The 25,401-nt window shown below is 43.2% G+C and overlaps 1 protein-coding gene across 1 annotated transcript in view; it reads right to left on the reverse strand.

The window, feature by feature from the left end:
• Positions 1-21,624, reverse strand: part of FRMD4A (FERM domain containing 4A) — a 750,010-nt gene extending 728,386 nt beyond the window's left edge. Inside the window, exon 1 of the mRNA XM_070802094.1 lies at positions 21,492-21,624. The gene's annotated coding sequence lies outside the window, so the exon portion shown is untranslated. The remainder of the gene's footprint in view (positions 1-21,491) is intronic.
• Positions 21,625-25,401: the final 3,777 nt, after the last annotated feature.

A 25,401-nucleotide genomic window follows, 5' to 3' on the forward strand; every position in this document is an offset into this window, starting at 1 on the left:
TCCATCACCAACTCCCAGAGTTCACTCAGACTCATGTCCATCGAGTCAGTGATGCCATCCAGCCATCTCATCCTCTGTCATCCCCTTCTCCTCCTGCCCCCAATCCCTCCCAGCATCAGAGCCTTTTCCAATGACTTTTTCAACTTTTCGCATGAGGTGGCCAAAGTACTGGAGTTTCAGCTTCAGCATCATTCATTCCAAAGAAATCCCAGGGCTGATCTCCTTCAGAATGGACTGGTTGGATCTCCTTGCAGTCCAAGGGACTCTCAAGAGTCTTCTCCAATACCACAGTTCAAAAGCATCAATTCTTCAGTGCTCAGCCTTCTTCACAGTCCAACTCTCACATCCATACATGACCACAGGAAAAACCATAGCCTTGACTAGCCAGACCTTTGTTGGCAAAGTAATGTCCCTGCTTTTGAATATGCTATCTAGGTTGGTCATAACTTTCCTTCCAAGGAGTAAGCGTCTTTTAATTTCATGGCTGCAGTCACCATCTGTAGTGATTCTGGAGCCCAAAAAAATAAAGTCTGACACTGTTTCCCCATCTATTTCCCATGAAGTGATGGGACCGGATGCCATGATCTTTGTTTTCTGAATGTTGAGCTTTAAGCCAACTTTTCACTCTCCTCTTTCACTTTCATCAAGAGGCTTTTGAGTTCCTCTTCACTTTCTGCCATAAGGGTGGTGTCATCTGCATATCTGAGGTCATTGATATTTCTCCCAGCAATCTTGATTCCAGCTTGTGTTTCTTCCAGCCCAGCATTTCTCATGATGTACTCTGCATATAAGTTAAATAAGCAAGGTGACAATATACAGCCTTTGATGTACTCCTTTTCCTATTTGGAACCAGTCTGTTGTTCCATGTCCAGTTCTAACTGTTGCTTCCTGACCTGCATACAGATTTCTCAAGAGGCAGGTCAGGTGGTCTGGTATTCCCACCTCTTTCAGAATTTTCCACAGTTTATTGTGATCCACACAGTCAAAGGCTTTGGCATAGTCAGTAAAGCAGAAATAGATGTTTTTCTGGCATAGGGTCCTGCTATTGTGGCATTGTGTTTTTTTTTTTAACAAGTTTTCCCTTTGTCACTACAAACAATGCTAAAGATGTTATTTCATATACAGAGACGTGAACTTACAAAATAAATCCCAAAAGTGGAAATTCTGCATGAAAAGGCAAATGCATTTGTCATCTTGTAGATATTAAGGCATAGCATTCCTAAACGTAAAACAAACCTCCCAAAAAGCCAAATCTGAAGAAGGGTATCTCCTGTGCATTGAAAAAACCTTTTCAGCCCCAAGCATCCAGCATCATGCATCGAACCTGGACTGGCAACTCGTTTCCTACATGATATTTTACATGTTTCATTGCCATTCTCCCACATCTTCCCACCCTCTCCCTCTCCCACAGAGTCCATAAGACTGTTCTATACATCAGTGTCTCTTTTGCTGTCTCGTACACCGGGTTATTGTTACCATCTTTCTAAATTCCATATATATGCGTTAGTATACTGTATTTATGTTTTTCCTTCTGGCTTACTTCACTCTGTATAATAGGCTCCAGTTTCATCCACCTCATTAGAACTGATTCAAATGTATTCTTTTTAATGGCTGAGTAATACTCCATTGTGTATATGTACCACAGCTTTCTTATCCATTCATCTGCTGATGGACATCTAGGTTGCTTCCATGACCTGGCTATTATAAACAGTGCTGCGATGAACATTGGGGTACACGTGTCTCTTTCCCTTCTGGTTTCCTCAGTGTGTATGCCCAGCAGTGGGGTTGCTGGATCATAAGGCAGTTCTATTTCCAGTTTTTTAAGGAATCTCCACACTGTTCTCCATAGTGGCTGTACTAGAGGGATGGTATGGGGAGGGAGGAGGGAGGAGGGTTCGGGATGGGGAACACATGTATACCTGTGGCGGATTCATTTTGATATTTGGCAAAACTAATACAATTATGTAAAGTTTAAAAATAAAATAAAATTGGAAGAATAAAAAAAAATAAAAAATAAAAAATAAAAAATAAAAAAATTAAAAAAAAATAATAATAAATGACTAATAAGACAGCAAAAAAAAAAAAAAAGAAAAAACCTTTTCAAAATAACTCATAATAAAAATTTTAAAAGAACAACAAAGAATAATCTTTTCTAAGGAAATAGACCATGAAGATAGTCAGGGCAAATGATCTCATTGTCACCAGAATGTTTTGTCACATTCACAGCGAACAGGGGAAGCACCAGGTGTGAAAAATCACTCCGCCTGAGTTCTTTTTATAAACACAGTACATTTGAACTCAGTGATTTTCTTGACATTTAGAGAAAGGCCATTTCTGCCTGGGGTTTATACTACTACAAAGCTTTTAATGGAGCTGGATACAAATGACAAATTCCCCACACTGGAGGCAGTTTCCTGGAAGCAAGCGGTGTGGCTGCACACACCACACAGGGAGCTTTGAAAACATCACAGCACATGAAATTGCCCAGCCATCTGCAGTTTCCTGTCACAGGTGGGGTGGGGCAGGAGTCGCCTCTCTGGACCTCGGCAAATGCGCTGGGGTCGGGCCACGGCCACGTCCATCTGCATCCGTCCAACAGATGCCCTTCTATGAGCTCAGGGTTCCTGCCTCTGGTCTGAACAAGCACAGAAATCACAGCTCAAACATCCTCCCCATAAAAGCTGGTCTTCAGGGAATGTATATATTTAGCAGCATGTCCAAGGTCACAGAGACCAGAGCTGAGCAGGTGTCGAGGATGAGGAAGAGGTAAGGAGAGTTAGTACCCCCCAGCCCTTCCATCAATGAGCCTTCAACCCGTTCTGCTTGTGCAGGAGGTGATGAGGTGCCACTTGGCCAGGACATGTGTGGTGGCGGGGGGTGGGGGGTTGGGGGGTGGAGGGAGAGACACATGGTCTAAGCTCCAGGGCCTGAGACAACAGAATGAGTGGATGCCCTCTCCAGTGGTCTTATCAGTGATTCTGGAAGCAAGTGTGTATGCCAGGGAGATTTAGAGAAAAATCTACAATAGACCAAGGTCGCAAAGAGTCAGACACAACTGAGCGACTGATCTGATCTCATCTGATGCAGAAAATAGCTACTGTCTTCAGGGTCCCTGAATCATCCCTTGCACAGGCCTACCCCCTTTGCAGGGTCCCTTCTGTCATATCTCACTTGGGTTACAGCCAGAGCCTCCCAGGTGATCTACAGTTTACACTTTCGTCTATCCTGAACACAGCGCCCAGCGCAATACTTTCTGGTGTGTGACCATGTAGCTCCCCAGTTCAAAAGCTTGCAATGGTGTCCACACCAATGGTGTCCACATCTGGAGCTTTCAGAGCACAGGGCCGTACCTGAGCTGATACCCTCCAGCCTCGAATCCTATCCCCTCCTCTCTCCCCACCTCCCCCACTTCAGCCATGCAGCCTCCTCGTTGGTCCCCAGTCACCATCAGAATCCCACCTTTCAGCTTCTGCCCTTGCTGGTCCTTCTACCTGGAAATCCCACCCCACCCCCAGAACTGCATAACCTCTTTCCTTTCCTGCGGGCTTCCCTGACCATTCTACTTAAAGGGGTATCATGTATCCCCCTCCCACTGGAATTCCTCACCTCCCTCTGCATATCTTCCTCCAAAGTACTTATCATCATCTATTACACTATTCATTTTACTTATTTATTTCTTCACTGTTTCCTTCATCTCTGCTGGAATATAAGCTCTGTGAGATTGAGGACTTCTGTTTATCATTCTATCCCCACATCTAAATAGTGCCTCACATGCAGTACTCTCGCTAATATTTGTCAAATGAATAAATACAGGAAAGAGGAGATGGGTTCCCCATAAGTAACCTCGTCCCCCTGGGCACAGAAGATTATCTAGAAACTGTCCCCTCCCTGTCCAGCACCTTTAGAAATGACCACAAAGAGATTATCACCTCTGACCTCTAAGAATGGTTATCATCAAAAAGACCACAAATGACAAGTTTTGTTCACTTTTCACTTTCATGCATTGGAGAAGGAAATGGCAACCCACTCCAGTGTTCTTGCCTGGAGAATCCCAGGCACGGGGGAGCCTGGTGGGCTGCCGTCTATGGGGTCGCACAGAGTCGGACATGAATGAAGTGACTTAGCAGCAGCAGCAGCAGACAAGTTTTGACAAGGGTGTGGAGAAAAGAGAACATGTATGCACTGTTGGTGGGAATGTAAATTGATGCAGTCACTATAAAAAACAAAAACCTAAAAATAGAACTACCATATGATCCAGCAATTCCTCTCCTGGGTATATATCCAAAATAAAAAAACAATATTTTAAAAAGACACATGAACCCCAATTTTCATTGCCAAGAAATGCAAGCAACCTAAGTCTCCATCAACAGATGAATAAAGAAGATAACACACATATAATGGAATATTACTAAGCCATAAGAAAAGATAACATTTTGCCATTTGCAACAACATAGATGAACCTGAAAGGTATTAGGCTTAGTGAAATATGTCAGATAGAGAAAGGCAAATATTATATGTTATCACATATACAAAATTTAAAAATTAATGAACATAACAAAGCAGAAACAGACTCACAGATACAGAGAACAAATCAGCGGTTACCAGTGGGGAGAGGAAAGGGAGGAGGGACAAGATAGGGGTGCAGGATTAAGAGATAGAAACTACAAATAAATAAGCTATAAGGATATCATATATTAGGAATTATAGTCAATATTTTATAATAGCTTTAAAGGGAGTATAATCTACAAAAACATTGAATTGCTCTGCTGTACATGTGAAATTAATATAATATTTTAAGTCAACTATACTTCAGTGTAATTGACTTGCTGGTCTTTAATACAAAGGGTATTTCATGCCACAGTGAGGGGGATGATTTTGGACAGAGAGCTTCTTTCCCCAATGTCTAGGGCCTGTCTACGCCATCTGCTCCCAGCCAGCCTCAGGGAGCAACAGAATGAAAGAGCTCACAGAGGTCTTGAGGGGTCAGCACAGTCAGCATGGGGCTCCGTGAGCTGTAGCAGCTCTGGAACGGCACCGCATGCCAGAGATGGACTCTGATCCCATGGACCTTGGCAGCTAGAGGCAGGTTGGCCAAGGGTGACCCAAGCACCTGGCCACGCAAGCTCCAGTGCTGTGACCTTCATGAACAAAGAGCAGGGACATTGTTCCTCTTCCTCCAAAACCATCCTGTCCTAGTTAGTGTGTATTAGACTTCAAGGTCAAAGGACACGCACATTCTTGTTTCCTTTCTATAGGGACTTCATGGCTGATACTTTATCACAAGATAAAAAATAGATGTAAGATATAGAATAAAATATATTTTCAAATTTTATATATAAAGTATATTTAAATATATATATTTATAGGGCCTCCCAGGAGGTGCTAGTGGTAATATACACACATAAACATGTATGTGTATGTATACATACATATATGGTCCATGCACACACACATATAGATAACTTTTATTCTGCATGATTGGTGTTGATCCATGCATGGTCTTTCTAGAAAGTGGTAGGTTATAACGTAATAAATTCTCTCTTAAGCCATAGGTACAGCTTCTCTTCACAGCTTCATCTTTCAGGATTTGAAATAGCTGAACTGGAATTCCATCACCTCCATTAGCTTTGTTCATAGTGATGCTTTCTAAGGCCCACTTGACTTCACATTCCAGAATGTCTGGCTCTAGGTGAGTGATCACACCATCGTGATTATCTTGGTCATGAAGATCTTTTTTGCACAGTTCTCCTGTGTATTCTTGCCACCTCTTTTGATATCTTCTGCTTCTGTTAGGTCCATACCATTTCTGTCCTTTATCGAGCCCATCTTTGCATGAAATGTTCCCTTGGTATCTCTAATTTTCTTGAAGAAGTCTCTAGTCTTTCCCATTCTGTTGTTTTCCTCTATTTGTTTGCATTGATCGCTGAGGAAGGCTTTCTTATCTCTTCTTGCTATTCTTTGGAACTCTGCATTCAGATGCTTACATCTTTCCTTTTCTCCTTTGCTTTTCGCTTTCCTTCTTTTCACAGCTATTTGTAAGGCCTCCCCAGACAGCCATTTTGCTTTTTTGCATTTCTTTTCCATGGGGATGGTCTTGATCCCTGTCTCCTGTACAATGTCACGAACCTCCGTCCATAGTTCATCAGGCACTCTATCTATCAGATCTAGTCCCTTAAATTTATTTCTCACTTCCATTGTATAATCATAAGGCATTTGATTTAGGTCATACCTGAATGGTCTAGTGGTTTTCCCTACTTTCTTCAACTTAAGTCTGAATTTGGCAATAAGAAGTTCATGATCTGAGCCACAGTCAGCTCCCGGTCTTGTTTTTGCTGATTGTATAGAGCTTCTCCATCTTTGGCTGCAAAGAATATAATCAATCTGATTTCGGTGTTGACCATCTGGTGATACCCATGTGTAGAGTCTTCTCTTGTGTTGTTGGAAGAGGGTGTTTGCTATGACCAGTGCATTTTCTTGGCAAAACTCTATTAGTCTTTGCCCTGCTTCATTCTGTATTCCAAGGCCAAATTTGCCTGTTACTTCAGGTGTTTCTTGACTTCGTACTTTTGCATTCCAGTCCCCTATAATGAAAAGGACATCTTTTTTGGGTGTTATTTCTAAAAGGTCTTATAGGTCTTCGTAGAACCGTTCAACTTCAGCTTCTTCAGCATTACTGTTTGGGGCATAGACTTGGATTACTCTGATATTGAATGGTTTGCCTTGGAAACGAACAGAGATCATTCTGTCGTTTTTGAGATTGCATCCAAGTACTGCATTTTGGACTCTTCTGTTGACCATGATGGCTACTCTGTTTCTTCTAAGGGATTCCTGCCTTAGAAGAAATGGCCACAGGACTGGAAAAGGTCAGTTTTCATTCCAATCCCGAAGAAAGGCAATGCCAAAGAATGCTCAAACTACCACACTCATCAATGCTCAAACAATTGCACTCATCTCACACGCTAGTAAAGTAATACTCAAAATTCTCCAAGCCAGGCTTCAGCAATACGTGAACCGTGAACTTCCAGATGTTCAAGCTGGTTTTAGAAAAGGCAGAGGAACCAGAGATCAAATTGCCAACATCCGCTGGATCATCGAAAAAGCAAGAGAGTTCCAGAAAAATATCTATTTCTGCTTTATTGACTATGCCAAAGCCTTTGACTGTGTGGATCACAATAAACTGTGGAAAATTCTGAAAGAGATGGGAATACCAGACAACCTGACCTGCCTCTTGAGAAACCTGTATACAGGTCAGGAAGCAACAGTTAGAACTGGACATGGAACAACAGACTGATTCCAAATAGGAAAAGGAGTACATCAAGGCTATATATTGTCACCCTGCTTATTTAACTTATACGCAGAGTACATCATGAGAAATGCTGGACTGGAAGAAACACAAGCTGGAATGAAGATTGCCGGGAGAAATATCAATAACCTCAGATATGCAGATGACACCACCCTTATGGCAGAAAGTGAAGAGGAACTCAAAAGCCTCTTGAAGAAAGTGAAAGTGGAGAGTGAAAAAGTTGGCTTAAAGCTCAACATTCAGAAAACGAAGATCATGGCATCCGGTCCCACCACTTCATGGGAAATAGATGGGGAAACAGTGGAAACGGTGTCAGACTTTATTTTTTGGGCTCCAAAATCACTGCAGATGGTGATTGCAGCCATGAAATTAAAAGACGCTTACTCCTTGGAAGGAAAGTTATGACCAACCTAGATAGCATATTCAAAAGCAGAGACATTACTTTGCCAACAAAGGTCCGAACCTAGTCAAGGCTATGGTTTTTCCAGTGGTCATGTATGGATGTGAGAGTTGGACTGTGAAGAAAGCTGAGCGCTGAAGAATTGATGCTTTTGAACTGTGGTATTGGAGGAGACTCTTGAGAGTCCCTTGGACTGCAAGGAGATCCAACCAGTCCATCCTAAAGGAGATAAGTCCTGGGTGTTCATTGGAAGGACTTAGGCTGAAGCTGAAATTCCAATACTTTGGCCATCTCATGTGAAGAGTTGACTCATTGGAAAAGACCCTGATGCTGGGAGGGATTGGGGGCAGGAGAAGAAGGGGATGACAGAGGATGAGATGGCTGGATGGTATCACCGACTCGATGCACATGAGTTTGAGTGAACTCCAGGAGTTGGTGATGGACAGGGAGGCCTGGCATGCTGTGATTCGTGGAGTCGCAAAGAGTCGGACATGACTGAGTGACTGAACTGAACTGAACTGACAGCTTCTCTTCAGGACATATAATGTCGTGAAGAGAAGGTAAGGGAGAAGATGATAAGCGTCGATAACATGACTGGGAGGTCCATAAGATGATGTGAGAAAAGGAAGTAAACAAAAACAGTCCAGGGTCCATGGCTGGAGCAGGAAGCACCCAGCACTGGGGGTCCAAAGCCCTCCACTCTGGCCCTTCTTCCTCCCATGGTAGCCCTGAGATCCAGGGAGGTTGCACCCTCCATGCTCTCATCTCCTAAAGCTGATAACAAGAGTGTAACACCAGATGCAATCTGGTGTCTTCTCAAAACATCCATGTCTCATCAAGGTCAAAGCACCCTGTACTTCTAGGCAATCAGGAACATGGAGAGAAGCCACTGCAAGAAGGTGGTTACATGAGTTCTGATGGTATTCCTAATCAAAGTTGCCTGAAGCCTAGATCACTGGTGCTCAACTTGCCCTCATGGTGACGTCATGGTTTGAGCCAGATGAATAAACCTCACTGTCACCTTATCAGAAAGGCCTGCCCTGACCATCCTAACTTACATACTCCATCATGTTGCCCTGTTAATGTTACAGACCAGCATCCTATGGGGCCTTTCCAGGGCAGATTCCCCACCCTGGCCTCAACCACCATGTTTTCCACCTGCCTGCTGTAGGAAAACTTTAGTCAAAGAACAAATTTAATCGGAGAAATGAGAAAATGCAGAAACAAAGGAAGACAGTCAAATAAGACAAAACAGTAATAGCCATTAAACATAGTCAAGGACCTTTAGTTTCTCCTCAAGGCTACAGATAAATTCTGAGCCGTGTCCTTTGAGCTGTTTGCAGATACTGAAACCGTCACCAGGTGGGAGAAGTTAACAGCGTGAAGAGCAGACTGTAGATGGTACATAAATTGCTCCGTTTTACACAATTCCAAGAGCTGGCCTCAAGGAAATGGGAACAAACTTATCTTGGAACTGAAGATTAACTGTACTTAAAACAATCAAGATGGTGCTAGTGATGCTAAGTCACTTCAGTCGTGTCCAACTCTGTGCGACCCCATAGATGGTGGCCCACCAGGCTCCCCCATCCCTGGGATTCTCTAGGCAAGAACACTGGAGTGGTTGCCATTTCCTTCTCCAGCTAGTCATACTGCTGCACAATCAATTTCATGATGACTGTCAGAGCTCACTGTGCTGCTCGGCACACAACCCTGTCCCCAACATATGCAGCCCTAAAACTCTTCTTTAAGAACTCATCGGAAAAGACCCTAAAGCTGGAAAGGATCAGGGGCAAGAAGAGAAGGGAGCAACAGAGGACAAGATGGTTGGATGGCATCACCAACTCAATGGACGTGAGTTTAAGCAAACTCTGGGAGATAGTGAAGGACAGGGAAGCCTGGCATGCTGCAGTCCACAGGGTCACAGAGAGTCAGTCGGACATGAGTGAGCGACTGAACAACAACAAAACTCTGGCTCCCTGATGGACAAGGGGGAGTTAGCTCTTTGGGACATGAGCCCACCTTCTCCCTAGGGTTTCGAGCCTCCTCAATAAAGCTGTCTTTCCTTTTACCCAACACTTGTCTCTCAGTATTGGATTCCTGAGTGACAAGTAGCCAAACCTGAGTTCAGAAACATGAATCCTCTCTCTTCATTGCACTAACCACAATTTGATTGTCTCGCTTATTTGTTACTTGGTATTTGCCTGTCTCCCTCACCAAATATCAGCTCCATAAGAAGGGGTCTTGCTTTCTTCATTCACCGCTCTGTGTAGTGCCTAGAACAGTTCCTGGCACATAGCAAGTCCTCAATTAGTATCTGTTGAGTGAATCAGTGATGTCACCTTAAAAAAAAAAAAAGAAAAAACAGAGCTTCTTTTGTTCTTCATCCTCACACTATATTGTGGGCATTTCTTCCAGCAAATTCTAGGATCTCATCAAATGATGCTTTTTTCCTCATGCGGTGAAGATTAATGGGACGGTTTACTCTTGAGTGTACATTATAATAGAGCTGTTAGCAGTTATTAATTACACACCACTGAACACCCCTCATGGCCCAAGGCAGCCCAATGGAAAGCATCAGTTACACCCTGACAGGCATGTCCACTTTGCAGATGAAGTGAAAATGTGAAATGAGGGTAAAATAATCCATCCTGCCCATCTACCAAGTCAGGTGTACAAGCCCCCCCAAACCAGAAAACAACCCTAAAATGGTCTCTCTTGTCTGCCTGGACCAGCCATGACCTGGGTAGTAGAGAGTGTCTCCTAGTAGCCCCCTAGGGTCATGGCATTTGCTCCCATCTTTACAGACTTTGGGTATCTCCCTCCCCTCAGATCCTATCCTCAGGGAGGCCCTGGCCACTTCACCTGAGGTTCCCTTGCAGTCACTCTCAGCCATCCTCCAGCCTTTCTGGGGATGTGATTTTCTGCTTCTCTTCAATCCTCCTCAGTTCAGGCTCTCCCAGGGGATGCACTGTCCACATCGCTTCCTCACTGGGTTCCCTGCCTCCGGTACTTCATCCGCATGCATCCAGATGTCCTTCCTAAAGGGCAAATGGGACCCCTTCACTCACTTCTGTTTACATTCATTCTCAGCGAGGTCCTGTGCATATGAAAAGGGGGATCAGAGACATCCCTTCTTCAAAGAGGGCAGCTTGGGGGTGTTAATGACTCCCCCATAATTTCCAGAATGGTGGAGGCCCCAAAACAGGAGAAAAGAGGAAAACTTGGAGACTCAGAAAACCGAGGAGGGCAGAGAAGTCTAAGAGAAGGGCAGTAAGCAGGACTTACCAGTGGACAATTTCCTTGACATAGGAAATGATTGTTGAGACTGTCATATTGGCAGTGAAACATCACAGCATCACCTTCATGGTACTGTAATCCCACACCATGACCCCAAATGAACAGACAAGTACCAGCAGCTGATACTTATGAGCTGGAATTTATGGGCTGGGGAGACATAGGACCACGGCAGAGTGAGCCTGGGTTGCAAGAAAAACAGGAGCCCCAGGAATAAGGGCACAGAGCAGAGAAGCCAGCTTCCTTCTGAGCACTTTTGTTAATAAGCAAAAAGACATAGCCCTGAACGAATTTGAGTCAGTGTTACTGAAGTAGATGAACCTAGAGCCTGTTATACAGAGTGAAGTAAGTCAGAAAGAGAAAAACAAATATCATATATTAACACGTATATATATCTAAGAAGTGAAGTAAGTCAGAAAGAGAAAAACAAATATCATATATTAACACATATATATATATATATATGGAATCTAGAAAAATGGTACAGATGAACCTATTTGCAGGGCAGGAATAGAGATACGGCAGGGAGAGGGTGGGACGAACTGAGAGTAGCACTGACACACATACACTGCTGCTGCTGCTGCTAAGTCGCTTCAGTCGCTTCAGTCGACAACTCTGTGCGACCCCATAGGCGGCAGCCCACCAGGTTCCCCTGTCCCTGGGGTTCTCCAGGCAAGAACACTGGAGTGGGTTGCCATTTCCTCCAATGCATGAAAGTGGAAAGTGAGGTCGCTCAGTCATGTCCAACTCTTCGCGACCCCATGGACTGCAGCCTATCAGGCTCCTCCGTCCAAGGGATTTTCCAGGCAAGAGTACTGGAGTGGGGTGCCATCGCCTTCTCTGATACATACACTACCATGTGTAAAATGGATGGCTAGTGGGAGCCTGCTGTACAGCACAGGGAGCTCAGCTCAGGGATGACCTAGAGAGGTGGGATGGGGCAGCGGGAGGGAGGTACAAGAAGGAAGGGATATATGTATATATATGGCTGATTTACTTTGTTGTACACCAGAAACTAATACAACATTGTAAAGCAATTATCCTGCAATTTAAAATTTTTTAAAAAATCAATATTTGTTCATTAATTGTAACAAACGTATCATAATAAAGTTAAATGATAATAGGGGCAAACAAGTAGGCAGATTACGGCAAATCTCTTTTTTTTTTTTTTGAAACCAAACACAAATAACTTTTTTATTTATGGGGTATCGTTTTACATCAATTACATTAAAACCTAACACCAGTTTGCTGTACTCAAGTTAGGTGGCATAACAGTATTTCAGTTAAGCTGGGAGTCACAAGACTTGCACACGTTTATGAAGGTGATGCAAATACTGACGACACGAAGCATTCACAGTTACAGGTTAGCTGCAGTTCACTGACAGTAACCCCCGAGAGAAATGACTTCATGAAAAGAAGCAACCCACATTTTGGTCTCATTTACAGACACCCAACAATTTAGTTGGTCAATGGATTCTATACATTTATTATACAATATATGAAAGAATAACAGATAAGGCTTATAGAGGTATTTTGGCAGTTGTAAGAGTAAAAACCAAGGGCACAAACTAACTTTTAAAGCTTTCTGTATAAACTTCAAAAGCACTGTTAAGATGGAGGCTGAGAGGCAACAGAAGTCTGTTGTTAATCCAGATCCTAGAAGTCTGTCTAGTGAGCTTTATAAAAACTTAGTTCAGAGGTCATGCTTCATATAAGCTGCACATAACATTATAGAGGGTGATTATGGCAAATCAAATAATGCAATTTCCGACCTACCGCAACAGTCAACATCTAAAAGTTGGATTCTGTTATCACAGAGTATTGCAACGTGGAGGCCAAAACACAACGGAAAGAAAGAAAGGGTGGAGATGTAGGTGATAAAGAAAAACCAGAAAAAGGCGCCCTCATTTACTTATCATTTGCCCATAAATAAGTGCTTGGTGACTGCTCAACTTATGTAACTTAGGGAGATTTTTATGAAAAAATATCTTATTACTTCTGGCTCTTCTTCCCGGCAAATCTCTTTTATAATCTTTCTGTAAATGTAAAATGTTTGTAAATTAAAGACTTTATTTCTAAAAAATAAAAATAAAAAGACATAGACCTGAGAAACTGTGTTCTCTAAAACTATAAATTTCCAGAAACTTTCCTGTCCAAAATCATTTTCAGAAGAATGGAACATCCCGCTGCTAGCTGAGACAGCCCAGTCATCTTGGATACAGATGAAGTAGCCTGAATTTCCAACCCAGGTGCAGAGCCTCAGATAAGGGATTTTGGATACAACCGCCCATGTTTAACACTGTCGTTTGCAAAAAAAATCTGAGTCTGCTCCCTTAGCCCAGGAGGATGCTAATTCCTTTACACACAGCCTTACTTTGCTTAGAAACCACGTTGATTTAGTTGAATTTCAGGTAAATCCCACCGTTTTCCCCAGTCCTGACAACCTCATCACCTCCTCTGTGTGATGAGACACTCTGGTTTCCCTGGAGTGCTCTCCCCAACTGTCACAAGTCAATAAACCTCATGGTGGATTACACATTTAGCCCTGGAGGTCTAAACTTTATTTCAGACATTCCAGGGAAAGTGATCCCTGAAAAGGACGCAGGAATCTTGTGGAAGCGGGGAGATTCCATCAGTACCAGAGAAAGGAGACAATGACTCCAAAAGTTGGAACACTTGGGGTTCTCTGGGTTTTATATACATACATAATAAAGAAATGTAGAGTAATAGGGAGTAACTTGGATTTTTGAAGTCAGACAGTCCTGGGTGAAACTCTAGTTCTGGATGAAATTGAATTCTGTTTACTAGCGAGGTGTTACTCAACCTGTCTAAGCTTTTGTGGTCTTTATTCTGGGCAGTTTGTGAGGATTCAGTATGATAATACATGAGAAATGCTTATTACAGTTAACTGTCATATTTTAACTACTCAATAATGTTACCTACACCTCTGTGTAAACTACAAATGAATAGGACTAGGAAATGGAAAGAATTACAAAATAAAAATGTCAGCTCTGCTGAGGCTATAGGATCTGGGTGATTTTCCTTTACATCTTGTATTGTTTTCCTCTCTCCTGGGTGTTCAGCTAGACCACGTTTCCCGGGCTCAGTTAATTACTGGCAATTCTGTTATTCCAGTTGCTGGACTCAAAGAACCTGGAGCCATCCTGGATCCCCCCTCTCTCTCCCCTTCCCCCTAATCTAAATGAGTAAATCCTGTTGGCTCTTCCTTCAGTGTCCTACCACTCATCACCCCATTTGCATCCTGATCCCCTCAACCATTATGACTCATCTTGGTTATTGAATCTGCATCCTAACTGGTCTTCCTGCCTGCCTGCCCCCCATAACTCCCTTACAGTGCCACCAGCAGCTAAGAAAATCCTTTTAATATGTAAATCCCACTGTACCCCTTCTCTGCTCCAAACCCTCCAGTGATGCCCACTTCATCTCTTTAGAATAGTTTACAAGGTCCTATGCAAGCTGGTCCTGGTTATTTCTCTGACTTTTTCTCTCACCCTCTCCTCTTTAATGTGGTTCCTCACCAGCCACCCTAGCTTCTTGGCTCTTCCCTGAAATGCTAAGTGTACTCCCATCCCAGGACCTTTGCACATGCTGTTCCCTCTGCCTAGCACACTATTCCTCCAGATTTTCATGTGGCTCACTCCCTCACCTCCTCAGAGTCTGCCCAAGTGCCATCTTCTCAGAGACACCTGCCTGACCACTATGCACGTACGTGTGCACACACACACACACACACACAAAAGGCAAATCTTTCCATTCTCACCACATCCTGTCTCCCATACTCTACCCTGTTTCCCCCACAGCATCTATTGCCATCCAACATACCACATATTTACCTTTCCATTTGTTTATTTCCTATCTCTGCCACTAGGAAAAAAAGTTTTAACTTGATCAGGGACTGATTTGTGTTCACTGCTGTATCTCCAGTATGTAGAACAAAGGTTTCATAAGGTGGATGTTCGATTAATATATTTTTAATGAGCTGTCTGAATGAGATTAAAGATTTTCACGGGTATAATTAATGCCTGTGTACTGCTGAGCAATAGAGACAATAGCATTATTCCTTTTCATCACATGAAACAAACAGGAGAGAAAGAGCAGGTAACTTTCTCCCAGCCACATCAGGGCCTGGGGCTTTCTACTTACAATGTCTGCACAGAAAAGCAGTGGGCTTTGAAGAATCCCCAGGGGTCATGGACTGGCATGTCTGTTCACCACCCCTACCCCACCCCACACGCACACCTGCATGCATACTGCACTGCAGAAGAAAACCTCCGCAGAGGATGTAGCTGCCTAGCACCAGGCCATGATGAACAGTAGCTGAATCACCGCTATTTGAAGAACTCTGAATCAGCTTGCTCTCTGACTCCACAGAGCTGGGCTTATTGTCTTCAGGTGAGGGTTTAACAGGGAGGCCCAGACCAGCAGCAGCAGCAAGCCCTGGGAATTTGGGAATGCACATTCTTGCCCACCCAGCCCTACTGAGTCAGAAGTTCGGGCAGACTGGGCCCAGCACTATGTGTTTGAACAGGCCGTTAGTGGTAAAGCATCTGCCTGCGATGCAGGAGACACAGGTTCAATACCAGGGTTGGGAAGGTTCCCTGGAAGAGCAAATGGCAACCCATTCCAGTGTTCCTGCCTGGGAAATCCCATGGACAGAAGAACCTGGCAGGCTACAGTCCAAGGGGTCGCAAGAGTCGGACATAATTTAGTGACTGAACCACTACCAGCAGACAATTTTAACACACTCAAGTTTGAGAACCACTGCCTTAGTGGGTAAACAAGAACTATGACACTCTCTAGGTCCATCCACATCTCTACAAATAAAATGGGTAACTAATGAGAACCTACTGTATAGTGCAGGGCATGCACGCGTGCTCAGTTGCTCGTGTCCTATTTTGATAAACTGATAAAATTGTCAAGTGCTCTGTTAAGTCTAATATTTAATGCTGATTTGAACATAATGGGATGTATAAAACCAAATGAGGGGAACTAGCTCTCAGGACTGCAGAAACCCTATCGCTTCCCCGTCACTGATCTCTTGCTCAGACTTTATTGTTCCTGTTGGGCTGGTGTGAAATGAATTGATAATATCACCAGTTTTTCAAGGAATAGGTTTCTTTGCTGTAATCACAACCACCAAGATTAGTGCCTGAACTAATTGAGTTCCTTCATCAGGCCCTTTAAGAATCACAGGCCAGAGTGGAGACAAGAGGCAGAGGAGGGGGGCGGGCGGGCGGCAGATACACACTACTATATGTAAAATAGATACACAACAAGGACCTACTGTGTAGCATAGGAACTATACTCAATATCTTGCAATAGGACTTCCCTGGTGGTCCAGTGGTTAAGAATCAGCCTGCCAATGCAGGAGACATGGATTTGATTCCTGCTACGGGAAGATCCCACATTCTGCAGAGCAACTAAGCCCATGTGCCACAACTACAGAGCCCATGAGCTGCAGCCATTGAGGTTCCCTGTGCTCCAGGACAAGAGAAGCCACTGCAATGAGAAGCCTGAGCCCTGCACCTAGAGAGCCGCCCCAACTCACCACAACTAAAGAAAGCCTGCATGCAGCAACGAAGAACCCAACACAGCCAAAAATAAATAAATTTAAATATCTTGCAATAATCCGCAATGGAAAATAATCAGGAAAGGTACATCTGAAACATTTAAAATCAACTACAAGTCAATTTTTAACAATTCACAGGACTAAATGGGCCCTGGAGAGTGAATCATTTTCAGACTCAGAGCTTTGCCCCACCCCCACCCCATCTCAGCCTCAGTAGATGAAAATATGGGACACTATGGGAACAGCATAGAAATATAGGACGTTGCTGAAGTTTGTGGGAGGAAAAACAGAACCTAAGCCTTCTGCCCTAATTACGTGACATTTTTAGCTCATAGTGAACAGAGACTCTTGTGGTTAGTGATGTCATCCATATCCACCCACACTGCTTCTGGACCCAGCAGCCTGTGTTGCTGGAGAATTTCACACAATCCTTTGAGAAAGGCATAGGTTCTCCCTAAAACATCACTTCCTTGCTTGAGTGCCACAATGCCTTTCCATTGCACTGAGAATAAAATCCTAACCCCCTCAACAACAATTAAAAACTAAACAACCCGATTTTAAAAAGGCCTAAAATTTGAATAGACATTTCTCCAAATAAGACTGATAAAAATGGCCAATAAGCACATGAAAAGAGGCTCAAAATCACTAAACATTAGAGAGATGCAAATCTAAAACACAGTGAGATACCATTACTATGGGTACCATTTACTATGGTTATTATTTTTAAAAGAAAAACAAAATTATAAGTGTTGGGGAGAATGTAGAGAAAATGGACTCTTTGCACCTTGCTAGTGGGAATGCAAAACGGTGCAGCCATGGAGGAAACATTATGGTGGTTCCTCAAAAAATTAAACATAGAATTATGATATGATCTAGCAGTTCATCTGGGTATATAGCCCCAAAAATTGAAAGCAGGGACTCAGACATATATGTGTACACTGGTGTTCAAAGCAGCATTATTCACAGTAGCTGAAAGGTGGAACAACCCAAAGGTCCACTGATGGAAGATGAATGGATAAACAGGATGTGTTATGTGTGTGCAATGGAATATCATTCAGTCTTTAAAAAAAGAATAAAAGTCTGATATGTGCTACAACATGGATGAACCTTGAAGATATTACGCTAAGAGCAATAAGCCAGACACAAAAGGACAAATACTATATGAATGCTCTTATAAGAAGTTCCTAAAACTGTGTCAAATTCACAGAGACAGAAAGTAAACCAGTGGTTCCCAAAGGCTAGAGGGAGGGGGAATTGGGTACACAATTTCCGTTTCGGATGACAAAAAAAGTTCTTGAAATGGAGGGTGGTTATGGTTGCACAACAATGTGAATGTATTAAATGCACGAATGATATAGTTACAAATGGTTAAATTGCTAAGTTTGATGTTACGTATATTTTATGACAACAAAAAGTTAACAACCCCAGACTGCTCTCGTACTTGGACCCTTGCATATTTCTTCACCACGCTCTCAGTTGCTCCATTCCTGTTCACCATGCTTCAACTACCCTATCCTTTTTTTTTTTTTTGCAATCACAATATTTATTTTTTCTCTTTTGGATGTACATAAAAAGAGGCCAGTCTATTACTAAAAGAGAAACTAACCTAAGAGTCTGAAGAGTTTAGAAAACATTACTATGCTTCCCCAGTAAGTATTTCAGCCCCCTATTCTTGTTTCAGCTCCTCAAACATGTCAAGCTCTTTCTTACCTCGGAGCCTTGCATGTATCTTTTCCCCTGCCAAGAACATTCTTCCCTCTATTCTTTGCAGAGATAAATCCTTTAGATCCTTAGAAACTATGGTGAAAACTAGCTAGATGGTCACCAGTATGAATCTGTTTCCCTTTTCTCCTGAGCACACAGCTATGTCTTACTACCTTGCAGTAAGACATGTCAAGCGATTATGCACGAACATAACATACATCACTCACAGGCCAGCTACCCCCAGCTGAAAAAAAACATGATACAGAAGAGCATGGCGACCGTGAAAGTTATGTGTTGAAAACTGAGGAGCTACAACAGAAGGGAACAGGGTTCTTGAATCACTGCCTGGAAAACAGCCACCTGCTGATCAGGAATATTCCCTTTGGATTTTATGTGAGTGAGAAAAAACTCATCTTTGACCCATTATATTGATATATATTTGGATGTCTCAATTATGCTTATAAAACACTACTCTCTCTCTAACACAGATTTCAGAGACGGGTATTCTCTCCTCGAGCAAAGTCAATAAGCCTTCCCTCATTCACTGTGTCACCATATTGCGTCTTGCTCTGTTTTTATAGTTTGTAACTTATTTATTCATCTTAATGTATTTATTTTGGTATGTCTCTCCCAGTAGATAGTAGCCTTCTCTAATACTCAAACTGTGTGTCTTGTTTGCCACTGTATTTCCCAGTGCCTAATACAAACTGAATAAACATTTCCAGCCTGAATGAGTAAGAAAGAAAAGAGAAAGAGCAAGAGAGTTCCAGAAAAACATCTATTTCTGCTTTATTGACTATGCCAAAGCCTTTGACTATGTGGATCACAATAAACTGTGGAAAATTCTGAAAAAGATGGGAATACCAGACCACCTAACCTGCCTCTTGAGAAATCTGTATGCAGGTCAGGAAACAACAGTTAGAACTGGACGTGGAACAACAGACTGGTTCCAAATAGGAAAAGGAGTACGTCAAGGCAGTATATTGTCACCCTGCTTATTTAACTTATATGCAGAGTACATCATGAGAAACACTGGACTGGAAGAAACACAAGCTGGAATCAAGATTGCTGGGAGAAATATCAATAACCTCAGATATGCAGATGACACCACCCTTATGGCAGAAAGTGAAGAGGAACTCAAAAGCCTCTTGATGAAAGTGAAAGTGGAGAGTGAAAAAGTTGGCTTAAAGCTCAACATTCAGAAAACGAAGATCATGGCATCCGGTCCCATCACTTCATGGGAAATAGATGGGGAAACAGTGTCGACTTTATTTTTTGGGGCTCCAAAATCACTGCAGATGGTGACTGCAGCCATGAAATTAAAAGACGCTTAGTCCTTGGAAGGAAAGTTATGACCAACCTAGATAGCATATTCAAAAGCAGAGACATTACTTTGCCAACAAAGGTCCAGCTAGTCAAGGCTATGGTTTTTCCAGTGGTCATGTATGGATGTGAGAGTTCGACTGTGAAGAAGGCTGAGCACCGAAGAATTGATGCTTTTGAACTGTGGTGTTGGAGAAAACTCTTGAGAGTCCCTTGGACTGCAAGGAGATCCAACCAGTCCATTCTGAAGGAGATCAGCCCTGGGATTTCTTTGGAAGGAATGATGCTAAAGCTGAAACTCCAGTACTTTGGCCACTTCATGCGAAGAGTTGACTCATTGGAAAAGACTCTGATGTTGGGAGGGATTGGGGGCATGAGGAAAAGGGGACGACAGAGGATGAGATGGCTGGATGGCATCACTGACTCGATGGACGTGAGTTTGAGTGAACTCCGGGAGTTGGTGATGGACAGGGAGGCCTGGTGTGCTGCGATTCATGGGGTCGCAAAGAGTCAGACACGACTGAGGGACTGAACTGAACTGAACTGAATACAAACTGAATAAACATTTCCTGCCTGAATGAGTAAAGGTCTAAATTTCAGTCTAGGTGTCAGTGGCATCTGTCTATTCTGTTAGACTGTCCTCCACACTCAAAATGTTTCACAGACCATGTCTTTATCCACCCTCTCCTTGATGGTCTCAGAGCTTTTTGAAACTTACACACTCAAAGCCCTTTAACACAGGGTTTTGTAACTGCAATTGACGCAGTAACAACCTCCTGTCCCCTACAGACAGAATCTCTTCAGAGTATGTTTGCACTCCTAAACTTGAGTACGTAGTAGGCAGTTAAATGAATTGAGTGAACAAGTGAATCTGTCAAGAGAAAGATATGACTCTGATTCTATCTCAAGTCAGAGGCAGAGCACAGAATGCACCTTTTGCATAGTTTGGCTTATTCCTGTCTAGACAAGTGTCATGAGTCACCACAATGCAGGACTGGAGTATGGTCTGCAAAGAGCCATGACCTGTGAGGCAGGAGACGTGGGCTCAGAACACACCGAGTCCTCAGCTCACGGAGCACCCTGGGCAGCTCACTTTACCTCTAGTGGACTCAAGTCTCCTATCTATAAAGTAGGGGTTTGGGCTAAACAATATTGAAAGACCTTAATTTTTAAATGACATTGCAGTCACCCCTTGGCATATATATGGGATTGGTTCCAGGATCCCTAACTCCAGGGATGCTCAAGTCTCATATAAAACAGTGTATACAATCTGCCCTCTGTATCCACGGGTTTCACATCTGCAGATTCGATCTTCGGTTAGTTGAATCTGCTGATTCAAAACCCTAAGATACTGAGAGCCAACTGTATTTAAACCCAGGCAGTCAAAGAGGAAATGGAAAACAATGATTCGGAAACCACTAACCACATATGGTGATGGAGTGCTTGAAATGTCCAGATGGATATAGGCTATAAATAGGAAATGCACACTGGATTTCAAAGGCTTAGTACGAAACAATGTTGTCGTTCTTGTTCTTGTTGTTTAGTAGCAAAGTTGTCTCGACTCTTTTGTGGCCCCATGGACAGTAAGCCACCAGGCCTCTCTGTACATGGGATTCCGCAGGCAAGAATACTGGCTTAGGTTGCCATTTCCTCCTACAGGGGATGTTCCTAACTCAGGGACCAAAGCCGTGCCTCCTGCATTGGCAGGTGGATTCTTTACCACTGAGCCACTAGAAAAGCCCACAATTTCCATATTGATTATGTGTGGAAATGATAATATTTTAGATAAGAAATGAAATATACTATTAAAATTAACTTTATCCATTTTCTTTTTACTTTTCAAAATGTTACTAGAAATGCAAACATTAACACATTACCTTGATGTGTGACATCATCAGAACTGTAATCCTGCTACACCATCCACATTACAATGCATAAATCACTGATTCTACATCCTCTTCTGAGATCTCCAAACTCATTGCCAAACAAATCCAAAAATGGTTCAGTAACCTGGAAAGAAAATTCATTATAGACATGTTCCCATGTAGATGTGCAATTTCGTTTCATAACCAGTTTGTTTTAGGTTGAAACTATTTGTAAGAAAGAAAGCAGGTGCAGCAATGAAAAAGCTACAAGGCTGAAACAATCTTAATGGAGACAATTAAAGACAAAGTAAAAAAAAAAGGATCTATTTTCTGGATATGGGGTAGCCCTGTGTGCTCCCCTAAGCCTTAGATGTGTTACTGGAAAGGCAAAGAGAATATCTTTTTGTTTGTTTGTTTCACTCATTTCAAAAATGACCAAAGTGTGAGCTGAGCTGATGGTGGGGCTGGTAGAATTACAGAAAAGAGAAACAGTGATGAGAAGTGTGGGTAAAAACCAGTGTTCATATGAGAAATGAGGAATCTGAGGGAAGAGGAGCAGGACCAGGGAGAGAAACCAGGAGAGCGATTATGGAGTTGGCTTGCAGGATCAGCAACAGCAGCATCACCTGGGAATGTGACAGAAACACAGACTCTTGGGCTCATTCCCAAGTGGTTGATATAGGGACCCTCATCGCCTATCTACGACTTTTCATGGAGTCTTGGGAAAACATTCATCTAGGACTGGGGTTTCCAAGGAGCAGGTCTCAAACATTTTTGTGATAGATCCCCAAGCCAGCTATTGTCACACATTCTGTTTTACATAAACCCCAGCCCATAGGGCAGCTGGGGTTACCAAAACGAACGGCAGAGAGGGTTACCTCTTCTGGCTGCTTGGTGTCTTAACTGTCAGCTAAGTCTTCCTTTTAGCTTTCTACCAGTCTATTCCCTCCCCAGGGACTTCATCACATCACAGGTAAGACTAATGCATAAAGTTATAAATCTAACGCTTTCCAAATGAGTTGCTCACACTCTGTAAACATGATGTTACAAAATAATTTATCCCTGGATGTCTAGTATTTTCCTGGTCTCAGTAATCAAGCACCAGAGGTAACAGGGATGGAGAGAAATACCCAAGCAAATTCATTTTTAATAGAACAAGAGTTGTTTGAATTCTCAATCACACCCTTAACGGAAGTGGAATCTAAGCATAGTGCAAATAGTGGGGGAAAGTGCAAATAGAGAAGCCATGACTTCAGGACGAAAGTCACCTCCTCTGGGAAGCCCTCAGCCCAGTCAGGTCCCCAGTTTTGATTACTTCCCATTCACTCTTCACAACACTTTACACAATGGAAAATTATGAGTGTATGTATAGTTTCTTGTTCTACGTAGGTCTCCGCCATCGGGTCCTTGGGAACAAAAACCTTGTGTACATTTTCAGTTCTGTATTTTGTTCATATGGGACACTCAGTGAATATCTGCTAAAGGCATAAACATCCAAGAAGTGCTTCATGATTATGAAATAACTGCAAGATAGTGCTCCAATTTTTTCTGGGTCTGCAGAAGGATTGTGGCCAAGGACAGCAGAGAGGTGAGAGAAAGGGTCAAGGCCCTGAGAGCTTTTGTTCACAACATTTTGTCCACAACAGACATGGGTCAAAAAACATGATTGGGAACTGGGGCCAAAACCCTACCTGTCATCAAAGGGGAAGGAAGAGATTCTGGGAAAGGAAGCCTTGGGATGTACTTGACTCATAACCAAGAAGGAGATAAGAGGAAAACTCCAGAAGTTGAATTAGGAAAAAAAAAAAAAAAAAAAACCTTATGGGAAGTTTCCTGAAGCCAAATTAAGGATCAAATTCCTTCCTGAAGTAGGTATAAGTTGGGTCAAGTCCAAGCTGAGTCTCTAAATATTTATTCGATCTTATTTTCCACAGCCGAGTGAACAGTCCTTGCCCATGAAAATGTTGTGATCTGAAAGCCACTCACTTCAGTTTCCAGTGGCCTCTGTCGACACCCCCACTGTTACTCTGTTGGACTCCCGACGCTGAGAGTAGAGCATTCACCGATGCTGACTTCTACCACTAATAAACCACGAATCTTCTAATCTGAATCACCAGAACTTTTTAATCTGAAGATACCAGAGGAAGGGAACCTAGGTAGACACACATCAGGAACGCCCCCAGCAAACAGTTATCTATTTTCTCCTCAGATCTACCATCCTAATTGTTCAGCTGGGGACATTACTAGGCCACTTCTCTTGTCCTAAATAAATAAATAAGCTCTGCAGAAATGAACAGATGGAGGAAAATTTCAAAGCAGCACGTGGGCGTTTCAGGCTCAACTCCCATCAACAGATAACAGGATTTATAACAGCCACTCCCACACAGAGCTTTGGAAATTTTAAACCTGTGTGTCATAAGATAGGGTTTCCCCTCCCCCTAACTATCTGCATTGAGTTCAGAGACATGAGGTTCTTCCGTTTGGGTCAAAACCTCTTTCTCCAAGCTAAACAGTCCACACTGCCACTCAAGAAGTGTGTTAGGGGCTACAGGCTATGCTAAGTCACTTCAGTCGTGTTCGACTCTGTGTGACCCCATAGACGGCAGCCCACCAGGCTCCCCCGTCCCTGGGATTCTCCAGGCAAGAACACTGGAGTGGGTTGCCATTTCCTTCTCCAATGCATGAAACTGAAAAGTGAAAGTGAAGTCGCTCAGTCGTGTCCCCCTCTTAGCGACCCCATGGATTGCAGCCTAACAGGCTCCTCCGTCCATGGGATTTTCCAAGCAAGAGTACTGGAGTAGGGTGCCATTGCCTTCTCCGAGGGGCTACAGGAGTGGAAAGGAAACCCAAAGTGGGCAGCACTGGGTGTGATCATTTATATTGCTTCTTGCTTCTCTCTTTTTCTCCCAGGCGCGCGTGCCTGCATGCTAAGTTGCTTCAGTTGTGTCCGACTCTATGCAACCCCACAGACTGTAGCCTGCTAGGCTCATCTGTCTGGGATCCTCCAGGCAAGAATACTGGAGTGGGTTGTCATGCTCTCCTCCAGGGGATCTTTCCCACCCAAAGATGGAACCTGTGTCGGTTACGTCTCCTGCATTGGCAGATGGATTCTTTACCGTTAGTACCACCTGAGAAGCCCTTTTCCCCAGGGGCATTGTACAATTTCCAGAGAAGCAGTGGGTTGATTGTGGTAAATTGGAACCCTCACCTTGACTCAAGGGAAAGATGACTACAAGCATGGATGCTCTTGGTAACCCAGAGCACATGGCCACCTTGTTTCAAAAAAACAAGAGAATCTAGACTCAGGTTAATGTCAAAATATTCAGAGGCACCCCCTGGCACTCTAGGGAAAGTATCAGCACAGTGGAGAAACTGTGTAGTGAGCAAAACAGGAGGATCATTCTGGGGCATCCAGGAAAGGATTCTCAGAGTCACTCCGAAGTATTAATAGATGGAGAAGACCCCAAGAATCTGGCTGGACTGGGAGGGATGTAGGGCTGTGTTCATGGAGGGAGCCCTTGACTAGAAGCCATTATTAGTGAGACCCACATTATATGACTTTCCCCTTGGAACTGATGAGAGTAGAAACCTAAATCACCCTAATCATTAGTATTAGAGTAGAAAGAAGGGCTCTTAATTTCTTCATTGACTATCCAGAAACTCAGGATACTCCAGGGATTAAAATCCATAATGGACCTGACTCATCATTGAAGGAAATCTTTAGGGTTGCCTCTAGCCCCTGGTCTGGGCACAGCCTCATAGTTTGATGCATGGCCCACTGAATCACTGCCCCCAGAAATGCAGAGACAAGTGAAATAGCTTTACGGCCTACTCAGGTGGCCACTAGAGCATGGTAACTGGGACTCAGGCACATCCTAAAACCCAGTAAAAATAGCATCCCTGCCACACAGTCGTACGTAAA

This window comes from Bos indicus, chromosome 13 (assembly GCF_029378745.1).
Source record: "Bos indicus isolate NIAB-ARS_2022 breed Sahiwal x Tharparkar chromosome 13, NIAB-ARS_B.indTharparkar_mat_pri_1.0, whole genome shotgun sequence".
Lineage (NCBI taxonomy): Eukaryota > Metazoa > Chordata > Mammalia > Artiodactyla > Bovidae > Bos > Bos indicus.